The sequence below is a fragment of the Anoplolepis gracilipes genome, chromosome 2 (assembly GCF_047496725.1).
Source record: "Anoplolepis gracilipes chromosome 2, ASM4749672v1, whole genome shotgun sequence".
NCBI classification, from domain to species: domain Eukaryota; kingdom Metazoa; phylum Arthropoda; class Insecta; order Hymenoptera; family Formicidae; genus Anoplolepis; species Anoplolepis gracilipes.
The window spans coordinates 18,310,996-18,323,135 of NC_132971.1; positions in this window are offsets into that span (position 1 = coordinate 18,310,996).

The following is a 12,140-nucleotide window of genomic DNA, read 5'->3' on the forward strand; positions in this document are numbered from 1 at the left end:
TGAACTGTTGCAAAATAAATGCATAGAAATGGCATAGAAAATTAATAGTTTGATAGTCTAATATTAATATATTATAACATAATAAAGTTCAAATGTTGTATCATTTATTAATGTTATTATTTATTCGAAATATTTATTAATGTAATGCATAAATATAGCTTAATAAATTAAAAGCAAATTAATATATAGAAAATTTAGAATTTTACATTTTAGAATTTGTGTTAATAATTTAATATAATACAATATATAGATGAATAAAGCTGGTGTCACACCATGTATGATTATCTGTATGCTAGTTTGTATGCTGTTGTGCTTGCACATGTGCATGTCAGACGCCTCGGTGCACTGAGCGCGGCAGGTTAGCATGTACATACATACGACTTCTGTTTGCTTCAGTGCATTATTTCGTGGTTGCTATCTTGCATGCACCAATCAATGTGTCGGAAATTTGACGCAATCTTCAATTAAAGTGTGTTTATTATGATAATAATTTAAATATTTTATATCATATAATGCGAGTTCTTTTTTATACATCTGTATAAAAACAATTATCATTTGATATTCATTTCAAGACATATTGACATATGCTTGTTAATCTATACTAAAATGACAGTTAATACCTCATTTGAAAAATTGTTAAATTTCCGACACACTAATTGGTGCATGCAAGAAAGCAAACACAAATAATGCACCGGACGAAACACAGAAATCGTACATGCTGCGTTCAATGTACCGAGACATCTAGCATGCACAGGTGCAAGCAACATACAGCTAATCATATAGAATAACATATATCGTGTAATGTTGACTTAAGAAAAGCTCTTTTTGTTGTAAATTTTCCTTTTACTATTTTATTGAAACGCTTTTATGCAGTAGAATGGAAACAAAAAAATTAAAATTTTGTTTTTAGAATTTTTTTATTATAAAAATTTCTAAAATAATTGTTAAAATTAATTTAAAGTCCGTAGAATTTAATCAAAAAATCTATAAACTACAAGAGAAGATAATAGCAAAAAACAAATATAAAGTTTTGAAGAAATTGACAAACACATAAACGTAATTAAATTTAACTTTGGCTCAAATTAAAATTAAAAAAAGATTACATTATTATTGTTATTCTCCTAGATCTGCTATTTCTATTTACTTCTATTTCTACTTATCATTATTTGCTTTTTTTTTTAATTCCAATTTGTTTTCGTAACTTAAACTACTTTGATAAAATGAGCGGATAGGATATTTTGGTAGCTGCGATAAGCAAGCAAATATTGTAACACATTTTCGTTTCGATTATCGCTGTTGCTACCACTGCTATCATCATCACCGATTACATCTCGAAAGAGAGCCACGCAGAAAATACTTTTCCCATGATCGTATTTTGTGCCATCGCAGAATTGCCACATCGTGAGCTAGAAACACAGACAACTGCATCCCCTCTCTGCAACGTCTTCCAGAGTTCGAATGAATCTTTCCACGTGATCGAAGACGTTGTTTTCTTAAACTCGAGCGTATACGGATGCACTTTGCCCGTTTCTCAAATATGCAACGTCGCGTCGCAGGGAATGGTCTATCGAGAAAAACAAGAGAAAAACATCGAGATCCAAGACGAATATGAAGCTAATGGAATTGAAGCTTTTGATTCTCATTTTAAACGAAAATTATTTAGTTCCTCTTATTTTTTTAGTATTATTTATCTTATGTATAATATTATGCATACTCTTTCTTTCCTTTATGCATCACAGTGTATGTCTCAGATTTTTCTCGTCTGTAAATACTTAACATTAATTTGAATTGTCAATTTTTACTTACAATTAGTATTAACATTTCCTGTAACTTTTCTTTAATAATTTTTAACGTTAAATATTGGAAAAAATTATTTAGATTATTAGTAAATATTATTTAAAACTTCTTGAAAATTTCATTAGATATACATATATATATATGTATATATATATATATATATATATATATATACATTTTTATTTCTTATATCTTAAATATTATTATATTCTCAATATTTTTATTAAGAAAGATTCAACTGCAAATTAATAAAAAACTCAAATATAAAAAATGATAGAAATTAGGTCTGTGACATATTTTTACTGCATCTTCTTACTTGTAATAACTTTCATTTAAAAGAACATTTAAAATTGTTAATCTTAAGAAAGTCACAGTTCTGCAAAAGAAAAGATTAAATTATAAAAGCATAACGAGTGGAAAGGAGAGAAGGAAATGAGAAGGAGGAGGAAATTTGAAAGCAAAGATAGAACGAAAAGACCAAATTTACGCTGCGTTCGGCGTGAACGTACGTTCGACAAATGTCGAATCGGAAAACAATTGAGACGTGTGCGCGACTCGCTGCTGAATGTGACGGGGACATCGAGGGATGGAAAGGGAAAAGGGACGATCGAGAGAAACCGGAAAAGACCTCGGGGAACATCGAGGTGGAAGACGAACAACCGGATAAACTGTTTCTTTAAAGAGGGATACAAGGGAGTGAGGAACTATCGCGGTGTAGAATCGCAATAAATAGCTCCTCTAGAAACGCAACCGGACAAGTGGTTGAAAGAGTAGTCAGGGAACGGGCACGAGAGAGGAGGCACCAATTTAGAGAAAGGGAGAAAAAGCGAGACGTGTGTCGATACGGATAAATTCGTTGCGAAATATCGAAATATCGGCACGCTTCTGGTATCGATTAATGTCGTCAGAATTTATTGTCGTGTCGTCAATAGTATTTATATCGTAATCGCGTCTAGTACGACACATTTCTCTAAAAGCATTGAATTTGTATGGCTTTTATGTATCCACTTGAAATGTTTATCGTATATTTCTAAGCTCTCTTTTTTTATTTATTACCGCTAGAAGCATTTCGACAACATTTTATAATCAATTATTATTAAATCATGTAAAATTATTCTTTTTAAAAATTAATTTATTTTTAATTTTATGTTGATATATTATCGTAGAAAATATTTTTTTAAAGAAATATATGGAGGCATATAAAACACAAAATATTATAGTAAATATGTTTTCGGCGTAGTAAACCGTACATAAATATTGAAGAAATTTGAGTTCTAAAATTTAAGAAATGACAGAAAGGATAATAAATTTACGGTGAGAGATCAAGTAAGCATGACATTGGCGATAGACAAGAAAGTTTGCGAGAAAACCAGGACACGGAGAACCGGAAGATATATCATAAATAAATGAATCGTTCTCTACCGCAAAGCTCGCGGAAAATTGACTAAATAATATAACATGCCGTTACTAACATGACTTATTTCCTGCAGTGAAAAATTCTGCGGTGAAATATCCCCTATGACGCATTAAGGCAAATATAAAGTGTGCTTTAATCGCAGATTATACTAATTATAAATAAACAGGACTAAATCAGCGCGTACAATAATTCCAATTAATCATTATTAAGACAAATAAAGAGCAAGATTAAAATATAAATATAAAAACGTGATAAATTATATTAAAGGAAGAATAGCTAAAGATAAAAGACTTTAATGCTGCAAATTTTCTTATTTTCAGATAATTATATTTCCCAATATTAAGTCTGTTATATATAAAAAATTCTAGATGTAGTAAATCTTTTCAATTCACACAAGAAGTATTAATTTCTTAGCGTTGTCAGATCTTTAGGAATAATATTGCATCAGAGACAATATCTGTTTATTTCGGAAGATGCTGCTAATGTTTTTGTGTGATTTAATATAATATTCTAACAAAGAGAGAGAGAGAGAGAGACAGAAAATGTATCCAAGATTACATTCAATGTTAGTTGTCAGATGGAAATAGTGGGCAAATAAACAAAGATGTTAATACGCTGAGCTGAGGAATCCTTGACGAAACAAAGGCATCCATTCGCAAAGAAATTCTAACCAGTTCATCTACGAAGCAGGAAAGAAAAAGCAGAGAAATAAACCTGTCTCTATCTCTTTTTCTCTTTGGGAAATATCTTCCAAGGGAAATACTACATTCAAAGATATTAATCGTAGAGATAAAAAAAAAACAAATAGTAATATATATTGAGATATTAGTATATCAGCTAAATATATTCTATTTCTCAATAGTTTATTTCTAGATAAGTAGAAAAACCTATATAATGTATGACAGCCATCTGCAATAAACTGGATAGATAAAATTTTGCTAAAAATATGATATAATATATGTATAAGCACGTGTATACAAAAGTATTATCGCATGTGTTGTTATATCTGTAAAAAAACGAAATTTATATTTTACAAATTTATATATAGCGTAATATTTTAATAAAATAAAATTTTGAGCTTAAAAAGCTTATTTATTTTCTTTCTCTCTTTCATTTTCTCTCTTTTTTTGTTTGTACCGAATAACCAAAATATCCAATATATACTCTGACAATAAAATATAATTAGACTAAAACGCTGATATAAAGTACCAATTTACATATTTTTATTACGAAACAAGCTCATGCTTTATATAGGACAAAGAATATAACGAAACGTATCTATAATAACGTTCTAATATTGATCGCAGAGACAGAAATAAAGAGTGCCCAGCACAACGAGATTGTTAATATTGCTTGAAGAATCCATCGCGGGAAGAAAACGACCATTCGTGACAAGCTCGATACTTAGCGATAGTTGACGTAGCGCAAAATACGTCTATAGTACTCCAATATTAATAACGAAGGGAAAGTGGGAATAACGTGAGAAAGAAGAAAGAACAAAGGGGGAGGAGAAATAAGAAATATAGTTGTTAATGCAGACGAGACTCGAGAAATTTCTCTCGCGAAACAAAGCCGTGGTCGTCCTTTCCTCGACGGAGCTACTTGGACTTCGATATACGGGAGAGAGAAGACGAAGGAGAAAAGAGACAAATAAAGAGAATTAAGGCGAGGGGAGAAAATAGAACGTGGAACGCGTCCGCCGCTCTTCAGGTATTAGCACGTCGTTAACGTGTGCACGGACATTTCCAATTTTCATTTATGACCCTCGTTCGTCCCTCCGCGAAAAGTTAAACCGGCAAAATTTCGCCGGGACTTTCCAAAAGCCGAATACGAAATGCGAGCGGATGTGTGTGTTTTTGCGAACTTGTGCGCGAGATAAGCAACAAGATCGAAGCTTCGAAAGTAAACTGGCAAGATGTGTGTGGGCGCGGTCAGAAATCACCGAAGGTCGAACTTAGGGGAAATTACACACCGACTATACTGATACGATATTCGGAAATACTGGATGTATCCGTTATAAATAAAAACTAAATGAAGAAAAAGAGAGTAATAAAAAAGAGGTAGTTATTTGTTACGTCATAAAAATAATTGTATTATATCATCCAGTAGCAATTTTTCTGTATTACATAATCTTTTGATCATATTTAACAATAGAATATAACATGATTTGACCTACTAAATGATTATATAGTAGGATTATGTAAATTTGTGTTAATTATAGACAATTTAATAAAGGTTGTGTCGACACATAAAAAATTATTCAATTATTTTTAACCTTATTATACGTTATTCTTCATGGTTAATTTAACTTTTTATTAAAAAAAAAAAACAGAAATTTATAATATATTATCTCTCTCAGGATTGAGTAGCATTTCTAATATCGTTGCCTAATAAATTTTATCTTTTACGTATTCTCTATCTTTATCTTTCTCTCTAAAAATAATTTATATATATGTTACTATATTATTTTGTGACTTGTAATTTTTGTTACAGGTTCGACCTATTTGATAACAAACGTTTTTGCCGTATTATGACTTGTTCGATGTAATGTAAAATAATAATTCCATGTGGATGATTAAATTTAGCTGTATTTACGCAAATTGATTATATTCGTTAGTGCTCTCGTCGGAATTCTACGTTACATATTACAGCCACTGGAAAGCAATTTTATTTGTACAACGCACAGCTAAATGTTTATAGAAAGATACAAATGTGCGAAGCAGCATTTATTTTGTCAGTACGTAGGTACCGCAAGAATTTCTGGAGGCGGAAAAGTATCATCCGAAATACGAGCAGCGGCGGAGCACACTTATACACGCAAGTTCGCAAAGTTGGCCATCATCCCGGCGCAAGAATGTTTGCCCTGCTGTGCCTTGAGCCAGCCCCATTAAGTACTCGCCTCATCGCCGCAAGCCACAAGCCGCAGGCTAACTGAAAATTACCGTGCCACTGAAACCCTTAAAACCGTCCAGGATTTACGTTGCCGCACGACGTTGAAATGTATACGTCGTACGAGTAATTACGTAGCAAAATTAAAATAGGAACGTATGCAGACGGGGGTTTGACTGTCATCGCGTAACAATTTTCTCCTCGTTTTATTTATGCTGTGCTTTTCTCGCTTGCGTTTCCCTCTTTCGCTACTAATTAAGTATTTTGCTGCACTTTAACGCACAAAACAAGATCCACGAAATGAAAAGATAAACTAAATGTGTAAATATATTAAAAATATTTGTATTTCAAAGGCATTCTCGCAAAAAAGCAAATTTAAGATTCTAAAGGTAACAAAAAATAATAAAAGATTATTTTATTATTTTTATCTTAATGCTTTTAGACTAAATTCGTTATTTGAACAAAACTAAAATAATAAAAAAAAACATTATTATTATAAATTATTTATTTTTGTTTTTCAATTCTAGTTCAAAAATAATAATTATAATATAAAATGATAATATTGATAGTAAAGATAGTAAAGATTATTACTATTTTGTTTTTGATTTTAATATCACTGTCTTTTGTTTATTATTAATAAAAAAATAATACAGTAAAAAACATAAAAAAATATATTTATAAATAATATTTATTAATAATTATGTATAATGTCAAAAGTATTATTTTTTTATTCTACTATAATTATAATAAAATTATGTATATAAATTTTATCATAAAAATTATTATTATAATATTCAGTAATAGAAAGATTTAAATTGAATTTGTGATAAAATATAAATAAGAATACCTAAATTATCATTTAATATCTTTTAAATGGAAACCTTATTTCTATCTGTAATTGCTTTTAATTTTTCCTGTATTACACAACTGGAACGTTATTGCTTTCTTTCAATATGCTTAGAGAACAGAAAATGGTCTGACAAGTTACTAGTAAGTTTTCCAAGCATTTATTAAATTTCCAAAGCAATCGAGTATTATTAACAGAAAGAAAGAAGTTATTACATATATTATAAAAAAACATAATATATTTACGTGAATAAGTTGATTAAAGAATCAAGAAAAAGTTTTTCTAACTTTCCTTTCACAATGTCAATATAACGCAACCGCACAATGAACAAGTATAATACAGCTATACAAAGGTACAAAAGATCGATTCTCAGCTAAAGAGCCGAATCCACGCAGAAAGCGAAGCAAACTACTCAGCGAGTTCTCCTGATTGGTTAACAAGCTGAATACCCGCGTAACATTTTGAACCGTGATCCGGTCAAGTGAGTGCCCGGTCAAACCAGCATGAATCGTAACGGTGGAATTCACCACGGGAAGCAACTTCTCTTAAATAAGCAGCCCTTTGATGGAATCACACTGTAGGAGCTACGTTTTCCCGTGAACTTGCGAATTGACATACGCGGAATAAATCTATCGTGTCGTAACTTTGGTAACAAGCGGGTCATTGTAACCGCGAAATTCTATCTCTCTTCTCGCTCCGTTCGCTCAACTAAGCAAAAGAGAATATCAACCAAAGGCTATTGTCCTAAGTACGGAACAATAACCTCAGGTTGATATTCCTTAACATTGACGATCAACTGATTTTGACGATATATCTTAAGTATTTTCTATGTTCGAAATAATCGAAATTTCATATTTTTTAATCATACGACACCCTAGTTTTTGATGAAATTTTAATTGCCTCAATTCCAATGGGGTTTGATATAAAAAAAACACATTTATTCTGCAGAGATAAACAAGATATTAGAAATATAAAATAGGAATATTTACAAACACTATTTGTTCTATCTCAAATCTATGATTATAATTTAGAAAATTTTTAAAAATTGATATATTGTATGTAACAAGCATATCGCGAATCTCGATTATATTACCTCTTATCTAAATTTAAACTCTAATTATATATAAAAGTTTTGGCAATTAAGAAACACTATTATAACTAACTGAGCATTAAAATTAATTGTAATTATAACTAAATAATAATTAAAACATAACTTTTGTAAAAATATTGCCAGGTCATATTAAAAAAATTTATTCTTATTGTTAGTAGCCTAGATTTCTTTATATCAATCTAACGTATTAATTGCATTAATATTAAATTATATTAATGTCAATTCTTAAGTATTTCGAAATGCACATTTTTCAGAGCATAACAAAAATGAAATAACATTTATTGAAAAATTAAAAAAAATATTATTTTAAAACACTATACCATTATAACATACATAAAAGTTCTAAAACTTTGGAAAAGAAATTTACTGTTAAAAATATATGTTCCATAAATTTAAACAATTTTATTTTCTAAATTATGTATTTAAGAATTATTTTTTCACATTTTTTATATATACTTAGTGAAAAAGTCAAATGTTTTATTTTTTCACTTTATACAAAATTCCGAAGAAAGAGCGTAATTTATAATATTTATCAAGATGTTAAATTAAATTTGTATAAATATGAGAATTCGCAATTTAATTTCCGACGTAATGCAAAACTATGTTTAACATTGCCGCAAATTCAAGCACTGTACATAACTACCTCATCTTAACGGGAGTGTCAAAATTTTCGATTCAAGCAAGATCTCTACTTAAGTCTGCACCCACGGCTAACCTACGAGGATCGCATGTTCCGACCATAATCTTGCAAACTTGACTGTTTAGTTTATAGACTTAGTCTAAAGTACGCAGGCAACTTAGTCAAAATACCCTACAAGCAATGAAACATTTCAATTTCGTGTTCGCTAAAATGTGAATATTATACAATAAAATTTAGTAATATGTATTGCGATAACCAAACTAGATTGAGAAAGACAAATAAAATTTCCAGATCGGTTATTTAAAAAAGATACACAATATACATGTACATAATATTAATACATAATATACATATGTGTATATAATATATGTATTGATATACACAAAGAGGGTGTCCTGTAATTAGTGAGAGACCTGTTAATGGAAATTAAAAATAGAAAGAAATCTCGTTAGTATAAACTTCAAATTAAAGGAATATTCAATAGCCTATTACGAGCTAAACTGTAGATGAATAGTCAGTTTATTAATCATTCACATAATGACAATAACATGTAGGTCGTATTTATTAAATTAATGGTTTCGACGCTTATTTGCGTCTCTTCAGTCGTTAATGTATAAAATGAAATTAAAACGCTGTGGTTAGAAGACTAATATAGTTAAGCCAGCCAATATGAGTTGCGTAAAAAGTTGGATTCTAATTTAGAAAGACAGAACAAAATTTTGAATAATAATAAACATAATCATATAGGACAAAATAGTACAAAATAAGTACTAAATAATCCATTAGGTCCCATTTGATTTTGCTGATTTGGTCCTGCTAGCTTAAGAGAGCTGATATTCTTACGTGTAGTTAATCATAAGAGTTAATCAATTATGTTAACAATTGTTAATTATAAAGATTATCATTAGCTAATCGTATTTTAAAGAATAATACGGTATATACGAAGTACGCATACCTATTCCTTCGAATGTCGCCGTACATATGACAAGAGCAACAGCGCGCTACGTCTGTAAAGGTCGAGCGCCGAACACTGTGTGACGATGTAAGATAACAAATTCCTTATGCCTATAAAATAATATACGTAGGTATGCCGAATATCCTTTGTAAAAAATAGTGACGCGTCCTTGTTTGTATCCTTGGTATGCGTGACGTAGGAAGACACGGCATAGGACATAGTGGGGGAAAGGACCGCCGCGTCGCGCAGAAAGCAGAGAGACGAAAAAATTATTATCGTTCAGCCAACGCTCGAGAGTTAACAAGTACGTATTCGACATACATATGTCGTTTATATCAATAAAGTTTTTAAACCTCATTGTCAGTAGCTTTCGATATACGATCTATCTGATTCTTTTGTAAAACTAGTTTTACTTACAACAACTTTCGTTCTCGAGTTTCAAATTAATTTTATTAATAAATAAGTGTATTACAATTTTTCGCTTCATCATTCGATCCTGCGATTCGTATTATCTCAATCTGAAAATGATTAATATATTACATCATCTCAATCCGCGAAAAAGCATCTAAGGTATATTTAAAGATTATTATTAGAGAAATATGTACCGCCCGTAATAAAATAATAAAATTAATAGTTAATAATATTAAATGGAAATCGCGAGAAGTATTGCTATGATATATTCGAAATAAGAATCGCAACTAGATACTAGATATGATGAAAATCATAAAAATTAAACATACTTAGCATCATACGTTTTCAGATTTCCTCCGATTTGCATGTAAATGTAATTTTCCAATCATTTTCAGATTAAACGTATAATAATATACAAATTAGCTCTCTTAAGCTGGCAGGACCAAATCAACAAAATCAAATTAGTACAAATTCAGTACTAATCAGATCCATTTTTATTTTTCATTTTTTAATGGTTTTTATTACGATGGTTGAATATTAAGTTAGCAGGTCCACAATTTTTTTTAATTGGCACGGGGTACAAATTTATTTTCGGTGGTACAAATTAGTACAAATTCAGTATACTAATTGTATCTGTTTTGTTTTATTTATTTTTTTAATTTTTTCTTTTGGTCCTGCTAGCTTAATATTAAGTTAGCAGCGCCACGATTTTTTCTGAATTGGCATGGGGTACACAATTATTTTTGGCGATACAAAATAGTACAAAATAAGTACTAAATAAACCATTAGGTCCCATTTGATTTTGCTGATTTGGTCCTACCAGCTTAAGAGAGCTTAATTTGATAGCATATTTTTTGTGTAATATATCTTGCATAGTCCTCACCGATCGCTTTATTTTCACATTGTTGACAATTTTTCCGATTGAAAAGAAATACTATATATCACAGAAAAGAATATTTTATCCAACAAAGGTATATTCAGCCCATTGAAATAGTTACCTATTTGAGCAAATATTTGATCTTTATCAATACATGAAACTTTTTTTATCAATACACGAGTTTCACAGTATTCCATTTAAAAGCATCGATATTCTAAACCGGTGTGAATACGGTTAATGCATAAATGCTTCGCTTAAAATTCATCTCGGGATATCGGTCTCGCGCAACACCGAGGGAGTCTGGCAAAATAAGCGAGTATAAACATCCCCAGAGCGCGGAATCGTTTATCGCGGCGCGTGACGTATTTTTCCGCTCCTGCTGATGTTTTCAATTTCGCGGAAAAGCCATTGACTCAACTGCGCGCCGATAAGACAACACGTGAATAAGCAAAGGAGAACAGTCCTGCGCGCCACGTCCATCGAGCGTACGTTATCAGCTTCAATTTCGAAATATCGGAAATCTTAGCGTGTTACAGTCGTGTTTCGCGAAAAAAGGAGGTCGGTTTACTTGAGCTAGAGACAAGCTTTATACATCACCCTTTGAGTACGTACGCCGTTTAGCCGATGTCGTGAGCATACCAAGTCTACCCTTTAACTTGGCCCGACGCACACATACTAACATACATGCCGACATAAACAACTATCGCTCGAGTTTATCTGCGAGGTGTGGAGTTCCGCGAGGTAGAATTTTATATCTTTTTTCCTCGAGTTTTTTAATCTCGTTTTTAAAGGGTATAATCGTCGTAGCCGCGTTCGTGGTACGATGCGAAATTAGCGGGTGCTCCCGCAGCGAATGAATCAGCCGAACGATTACGACGGCTGAGCGGCGTTTCGGGGGTGTAACGACTTCGTTACTGCGTCCGATTACTCACGCCTCGTGGAATAATTTTCAAGAGCGTTAAAGGACTAGGAATATGCCGTTATAAAAGGCGTTTTCATATGAATATTCTAGAAAATAAATCTATATCCTTTTGTCAAAAAAAAAATGTTTAATATAAATTTTTAATAATTTTTAACGAAATTTTTATAAATATAGATTCTTTTGGACACTTGACGAGCCGTCTATGTATTCCATAAATCAATTTTGAAATTGCTTTCTCTTCATGCGACAAAAATATTTTTTTTAAATTTCTTAT